This window comes from Octopus bimaculoides, chromosome 2 (assembly GCF_046866305.1).
Source record: "Octopus bimaculoides isolate indiv1 chromosome 2, ASM4686630v1, whole genome shotgun sequence".
Lineage (NCBI taxonomy): Eukaryota > Metazoa > Mollusca > Cephalopoda > Octopoda > Octopodidae > Octopus > Octopus bimaculoides.
In genome coordinates this window covers 59826587-59835206 of record NC_142929.1, presented here as the reverse complement: position 1 = coordinate 59835206, position 8620 = coordinate 59826587, and the positions used below count along the sequence as shown (strand labels likewise).

General features: G+C 33.3%; 1 pseudogene; it reads right to left on the bottom strand.

Moving 5' to 3' along the window:
- Window positions 1-7654: 7654 nt before the first annotated feature.
- LOC128247205 (5S ribosomal RNA) lies at window positions 7655-7773 on the bottom strand (annotated as a pseudogene).
- Between the last annotated feature and the right edge of the window lie 847 nt (window positions 7774-8620).

Below are 8620 nucleotides of genomic sequence, written 5' to 3'. Positions count from 1 at the left end.
GAGAAAAACTTCCTTTTTCATCCTTTGCATCTGAGAAACCCTAAAAATCAATTATCAAGGATCATGGGAACTGACTTTTTTTTCTCTGATGAAATGGATAAAAGTTGATAATGCAAAAAGCCAGAATGAAAGGAATATTTTGTTTATTTACTCCTTATTTCCCTACATCTAAGTTATCCAGTTCATTGCATTCTGTGTTTGTTAACTTTCACTTTCATCACTCTGAGGTGCATAGAATAAAATACCAGTCAAGTTCTGAGGATAATTGAGTCGATTTGTATTGATTAATCCCCTCTCTACTACTTTCAATTCATTGTATATACAACCTTTCTTAATGAGATTTTGTGTGGTATATTCTGAATTCTGTCATTATTATTCTTATTTTTCTGTCTAATTTGGTTAGTTTATTTAGTGTCCAGTTAAGAATATTGTAACTATAACTTATAACTGGGACAGCTAGAGTATTGATGCTTATTATTATTATTATTTCTCTTTATCACTGGAGTCTTGCATGCATAGTGGGCTTACTACCTGCAGCCTACGATACCATGCTATTTGTTCTTTTCAGCTATCTAATACTTTCCTTATTATTCTGACCGTGCCAAGGAGGCAAGCCTTTTGTAACAGTTCTACTGGACACTCTATTCCAATTTCCTTTATATTCCTCTTGATGCCTTCTGATACTGTTCTCATGGACTCAACAATAATTGGCACTTTCTTCATCTTCATATTCCATAGCCGGGCTATTTTGTGCTTAAGAGAGTTGTATCTATCTTTTCACCTTCCTTTTGACTATCCATAGGTCAAAGGGGCATGCAACATCAACTATATAGCATATATGATGCATCATGTCCACCACAACTAGGTCCGGTCTGTTATGCTCTAGCATCTGATCTGGTTGGATTGAAAAATCCCAGAGGATTTGCTAGTCTTCAACTCTGTCACTCTCTGTGGTTTGTGCTCATACCATATGTTGCCTCTTTATAGCTTCCACTTTTCACACAGTTTCCAATGTAGCACTTTTACTAACTGGTCATGTCACCACAACTTGTAGTGGTTTGGGGCAAATCTAAGGGCATTCATTCGTGATATGAGCAATGGTTTTATCCACTCTATTGCAGATGTGGCACAGCAGAAACACTTGCTCATTCTTCAGGTTGACCCTCGAGTTCTTGTCAAAAGTTGATGAAATAAGGGTCATAGTATCTTTGCTCAAAGAAATGATGGCAACAGTGATATCCAACAGTCAATGTTTGGAGGAATTTACTGTTTCCACTGGAACTAAACAGGGCTATTTTTAGCTTCTGTACATTTCGTCATATTCTTTTCAATGATGCTCCAACATGTGTTTAAGGACTACCACGAAGGTGTAAAATTTCACTTACTCACAGACAGAGGTTTACTAAACCTAAATGGGCAAACTTTCAGATCAAAGAAAAAGACAAGGGAAGAGATTCTACATGATTTTCTGTTTGCTGGTGATTATGCTGTGATTTCTCATACATTTGAAGGAATTCAGGAAATAATCGACAGGTTTGCTGTGGCAGCTCATGCATTTGGGCTATCAGCATTAAGAAGACTGAAGCTTTATTCCAACAAAAGCATGGGACAGAACATATTCAAGATACAAAGTGGTGAATGACAATAAGCCAATCAAACAGGCCAGGTCATTTAAATACCTTGGAAGTATGGTAAACTTTAAGAGTACTCCAGATGATGAAATAAATGTTAGAATATCTAAGCTACAAGTGCTATGGGAAAACCTTTCCTAATGTTTGTGGGGTGAATGCAGTGTTAGTTTGAAAACTAAGGTAAGTGTATACAAATCTTGTATTTGGAGCATGCTTTTCTATGGAGCAGAAGTAGGGACGCTCTACTGCAGATATTTAAAGAAACTTGAAACTTTTCACATGCACTGTCTGTGCAATATCTGCAACAGAAAATGGCAAGATAAGATATCAAATGTCAAAATTTTAGTAAAATGTGATATCTCCAGTATTGAAAGTATGCTGCTGAGAATTCAGAGCAGATGGGCAAGACATGTTGTTTGAATGCAAGATATGACTGTAATTGTTGTCTTGGTCTTCTACAGTTTCCTCAGCTCTCTGACTAAATCCTGATATCTCTCGAATTTTTTTCAATTTCTTTGGTATCAACCCTGCTATCATACAGAATTGCAAAATCTATCCTCATTACTACTACTACTACTACTACTACTACTACTACTACTACTACTACTACTACTACTAATAATAATAATAATAATAATAATAATAATAATAATAATAACAATAATAATAATAATAACAACAATGTGGAGGCGCGTGGCTTAGTTGTTAGGGTGTCAGCATCATGATCGTAAATTGCAGTTTCGATTCCTGGATCGGGCGACACGTTGTGTTCTTGAGCAAAACACTTCATTTCAAGTTGCTCCAGTCCACTCAGATGACAAAAATGAGTAATGATGCTATGGACTGGCGTCCCGTCCAGCTGGGGAACACATACACCATTGAAACCGGGAATTTTCTTCAGGTCGAGTAGTCCATCCCACTCAAATGGTCCTTGAATAAGGGTTGTTTAAGGATGTTGAATGAAACACCCATGTTGCTAGAGGTGAATTATTCAAACTCTAAAGAATTCTACTCAACATATGGTTATGATGTTCCCTCACTACTTCTGCCACTAAGGGACTTGCTCAACTGGTTAAGGTCAAACAACTGACAAGCAAATTTGTGGTATTGAGCAGAATATTTGCTGTAGCCCATCTTTTTATACCAAGACAAAACAATGTATATGATAACATTATTATTATGATTATTATTATTATTATTATTATTATTATTATTATTATTAAGGTGGTGGGCCAGCAGAATCGTTTGCATGCCTGGCAAAATGCTTATTGACATTTCATCCGTCTTTATACTCTGAGTTTAAAATCCGCCATCGTGAACTTTGCCTTTCATCCTTTTGAGGTCCATAAAATAAGTACGATTTGAGTACTGGGGTTGACGTAATCGACTTATTCTCTCCCCAAAATCGCTGGCTTTGGGCCAAAATTTTAAATCATTATTATTATTATTATTAATATTATTATTATTATTATTATTATTATTATTATCATTGTTATTATTTTTCACCCTACATTTTGAGTTCACATCCTGCCATGGTTGATTTTGTTTTTAAAACCTTCATGGTTGATTGATTACTCAAAACATAGAAAAGAATAGAAATGGATGCACGCACGCATGCACGCACACACACACACACACACACACACACACACATACATACATACATACATACACATACACATACACACACAAAATGGTGGCCAGCAGAACTGTTAGAGTATCAGACGGGAAAAAAAAAACAATCTCAATATTTGGTTATATCTATAATAGCACTGCTACTACTACTACTACTACTACTACTACTAATAATAATAATAATAATAATAATTTCTTTTATTTGCCATGAGGGCTGATGGATGAGGGAGACAATGCAAAGACAGACATAGAGTGTTGGATTTACATAGAATGGAATAATAATAATAATAATAATAATAATGATAAATAAATAAGCAAATATGAATAAGAATTAACAATTGTAAAACTGTTACCAATAAATGAAATATGAATAACTATGTAGATAGCTTACTGTGTCTTCCATTATGAGCTTCATCAGCATAACAAAATTTAGTTCCAAGGTATAAAATAAAAATGAGAACACTCCCTACAAAAACAAAATAATAACAACAACAACAACAATAATAATGGTAATAATAATAATAATAATGATGATAATAATAATAATGATGATAATAATAATAATGGTAATAATAATGATAATAATAATGATAATAATAATAATAATAATGGTAATAATAAGAATAATAAGAATAATGGTAGTAATAATAATAATAACAATAATAATGATAAAAATAATAATGGTAATAATAATAATGATAATAATAATAATAATGGTAATAATAATAATAATAATGGTAGTAGTAGTAATAATAATAATAATAATAATAAAAATAATAATAATAATGGTAATAATAATAAAAATAATAATAAAAATTATAATAATGATAATAATAATAATAATAATAATAATAATAATGGTAATAATAAAAATAATAATAATGATAATAATAATAACAATAATGACAGCAACAACAAAAAAAAAATGAGGAAAATGGAAAAACTCAAGTCTAAAGATAGAATCAGCAATCAGTTTGCAATCTGCTTTATCTGACCGATATTGAAAAATATCTGTAGACTTTCCCGAACATTAGTCTGAACTTTATTGAATAACTCAAAATGGCTTGTGAAGCAGGTTTTGCATTTATTTGTTAATACACCTACTCATAGGAGATGGTGAGGTGGGGTGGGAGTAAGCATTTATAATTTAGCGACACTTTGATATGGAGGTGAAGTTGGGACATGTGTGTATGTGTGTGCATGTATGCACACATATGTATGTGCATGTGTGGTTTGTTTTTCAGGCAAGAAAGAAAAGAAGCTTGTTACTACGGTTACGTGCTAACTTGATAAAAATGGCTGGTGGCAGCATTTTGGAACTATGTCTGTCTCTTGTGTTAATATATATATATCTGGGTTTGTTTGTTTTTTGCTTTTATTTCTGATCAAAATAATAATAATAATAATAATAATAATGATTATTATTATTATTATATTAATGCAAAGCAAAAGAATGAAAAAAATGAGAAATAAACATGTGTCCCATGATAATTTGGCAAATATTCATTGAGTTTTCCATAAATAAAAAATAAATTAAACAAAGGAAACTTTACAGTTGATATTTCTAGAGACTAGAGTACAATGTCCAGTTTTAAGTATCTGGCTTTGTTTTATTATTTTTGTTTAAAAATTTTTATTTTTAGAGAGATGAGATTGAATTCCTAATCCTGCTCTATAATACAAAACAGCCATTGAGTACTGTATTGTCTGGCATACACGTCAGTGTAGCATAGCATGTAGACATGTAGTGTAAACATTCAAACATCATTACTATTTATCCAAACTATGCTTCGTTTCACATAGAATTCTTGGTTCTCTAAAGTCATCTTGATGTATAGTCAACCTACCTTTTTTTTGGCTGTAAATTATGGTCTAAAAAATTCAACTTGTAAGCTGGAATGGAAAATATAGTATATTGAGCTCTCCTGACTTGTAAGAGGTACCATCCCAACTTGCTTCTGGTCAAACACAGACACCCAAACATATACACACACATACACACACACACATATATATATATATATATATATATATATATATATATATATATATATATATGACAGGCTTCTTTCAGTTTCCGTCTACCAAATCCACTCACAAGGCTTTGGTTGGCCCGAGGACTATAGTAGAAGACACTTGCCCAAGATGCCACGCAGTGGGAATGAACCCGGAACCATGTGGTTGGTAAGCAAGCTACTTACCACACAGCCACTCCTGCGCCTAAAGAGATTTAAAGAGATTTACATTAAAACCTTCAGATAAAATTTCTCTTAATTTATGTCCCAAACGCCAACTTATTAACCACAAGGTTATTCTACTAAATTCTTTATTTTCAAAATTAAATGATACAAATCTAGTTTATTTCAGCAAAAATTTGGTAACAGAGTAATTAGTGGTCTAGTGAGACGAGGAATAGTTAACATCTATGACCCTTTGCATAAACCCCTACCTGTATCACCTTATAATTTACAAAAATTATTACAGTGTCATCAATAGATAGCAAATTAGTAGGGCTGTTAGATTGTTGTATAGAGTGACTCATAACATTCGTTCTAAGTCTCAGTGTTTGAGTTCAGTTCTTACCAAAGTTAAATTTGCTTTATAGCCTTTTGGAGATAAAAATAAATACTAATCCATGACAGGGAGTTGGCAGAACTGAAAGAACGTCCTGCTGGATACCTTGTGGTATTTGATATAGAACTTTGTATCCTGAGTTCAAATCTCACCGTAGTTTACGACAATGGTAGATTCAATTATTTATTCAGCTAAAAACCAGCATCTGCTACTTTGGGTACTGTTAGTAAGATCACTCTGCCACAAGCAATCACTTTAGCTCTATAGTTTGAGGATACCTGTCACCACCTCCCTCTTCACCAGTCGTAGAGTTGTTATAAAGGGTCATGGCTACTGCCTTATCTTCTGACTAAAAGATATAAAATAAAACAGAAGTATCTCAAAATTCATTTCGTGCTAAATACTATTTTCACAGACACAGGTATGGCTATATGTACGGCTATATTGTTGTGTGATTAAGAAGATTGCTTCCCAATCATGTGGTCTCATGTTCCATCTTACAATATTGCATCTTGGGCAATTGTCTTCTATTATTTCCTTGAGCCAATCAAAGCCTTGTGAGTGAAGTTGGTAGACAGAAACTGGTAGAAGCTCATTGTATATGTGTGTGTGTGTGTTCATGTGTGTGTGTACCCTTTTCTTAGTATCACTTAATTGATCCAAATATGCATCAATCTCATAAAAATAATGTTGTTCATTTCTGGCTTTCTGCGAAAAGCACATCTGATCATGAAGAAATAATATCTCATATGAAAACAGGTAATGGTTGGTGACAGGAAAGGTATCCAGCTGTAGAAAATTTGCTTCTACAAAATTCTGCCTGACTCATGCAAGTATGGATAAGTGGATAATAAATGATCATTGCAATGATAATGAATATTAGACAACTCACTGTAACATGCTGATATGTATAACTATATCTACCATTTATAACATACAATTGAGTTTTCTTTAATTTGGCCTGTAAAGCAGATGGCTAAAGAAGCATAAAGTCGAGTGGTTCCTTTTAGTCTTGTATCTCTGAGAAATTATCACTCTCTTTGTTGCTGATGCTATGAAAAATAATAAAATGTACCCTGTATGCTAATCTGTGAAGTGATTGGTAATAGAAAAGGTTTCCAGTGATAGAAACCAAGCCAAAATGATAGATACAACCATTAGTATATAAGAGCAATTGCTCCCAAAAGAAATTACTTGGATTATGACAACTCACCTAACTCATGCTAGTTTGGAAATGATAATGATGACGGTGATGAACCCTTTCGTAAATAGTATTACTGACAGCCTTTGTAGTCATTGTTGAAAGAAATTACCTTCAAAACATAGACTTGACATGAATGAGTGCAATAAAATCATTAAAGGCACACAAGGGCCAAGTGATTTGTTAAACTTAATAAACAATATTCTTTTACTTGTTTCAGTCATTTGACTGCAGCCATGCTGGAGCACTGCCTTTTGTCGAACAAATCTTCTCCAGGATTTATTCTTTGTAAGCCTAGTACTTATTCTATCAGTCTCTTTTACCGAACCGCTAAGTTACGGGAATATAAACATACTAACATCGGTTGCCAAGCGATGGTAGGGTGACAGACACACATACACACATACATATATATATATATATATATATATATATCCAATGGGCTTCTTTCAGTTTTCGTCTACTAAATCCACTCACAAGGCTTTGGTCAGCCTGAGGCTACAGTAGAAGACATATGCCTAAGGTGCCACACAGTGAGACTGAGCCCAGAACCATGTGGTTGGGAAGCAAGCTTCTTACCACACAGCCATGCCTGCACCTATAAAGTGTGAGACACTTACAGTACCTAGGTTTCCCAAGCAGTCACCCATCTAAGTACTCACTAGGCTCGACGTTGCTTAACTTCGGTGATCAGATGAGAACTGGTACATTCAGTGTGACATGGCCAGAAGCATATATATACTACTTGTTTAGATTTGAACTGAAGAAAGTGGTGTTACATTACAACTTGGCTTCATCAATGCAATAAATTCATCTAAATTGGAATATAAACATAAGCTATATTTTTAAAATGCTATTTGACGCCACTGAAAATAGTAATCCTGCCTTAAGGTGTCAAAATCATAATGATATCTGACTGGCAGATGACGAGATAAATTCCTAAGATAAGTGAAGAGTGTCTTGCATTCTCTCATCAATAACTCTGTTCATTGTCACTGTTCAGTTTGAACTGTTTTTTGTACTCAGGAGAGTGTTGATTTTTATTAATTTTATTATAATTCATTGATATGGTATAAACTTTGAATATATTCAGAATAAATATTAGGATGTTACTCTGTTCTAATTAGTTATAGTTTGTTAGGATTATAACATCAAACATTAGTTATGAAGCAAGGATATGATAAAATATTTACATTTGTAAATTTTTACATACTTACAAAACTTGTTCAGAGATATTTTCAACAAAACAAATTTTTAATCCAACAAGACAGTCTCAATGGATTCTGCCAACCTACTAGAAATAAAAACCAACTTCCCGCTGATTATAACTGTGCTATCTTAATAAAAAAGACAAAAACAAAGGATGACTTGAGCATAAATGGTAAAAAGATATGATGCCATGGCTGGAATGCTTTTGATCAACCAGCTGTCTGCTCAACTGGATGTGACTTAGGGCTAAACAAATAGAATAACGGGAGCATGCAACACAGAATTATAGAAAAACAAAAATAAATAAAATGTACAAAGTGGATGGAGGATGGCAGAATTGGTAAAAACATCATACAAAATATCCTGTTCC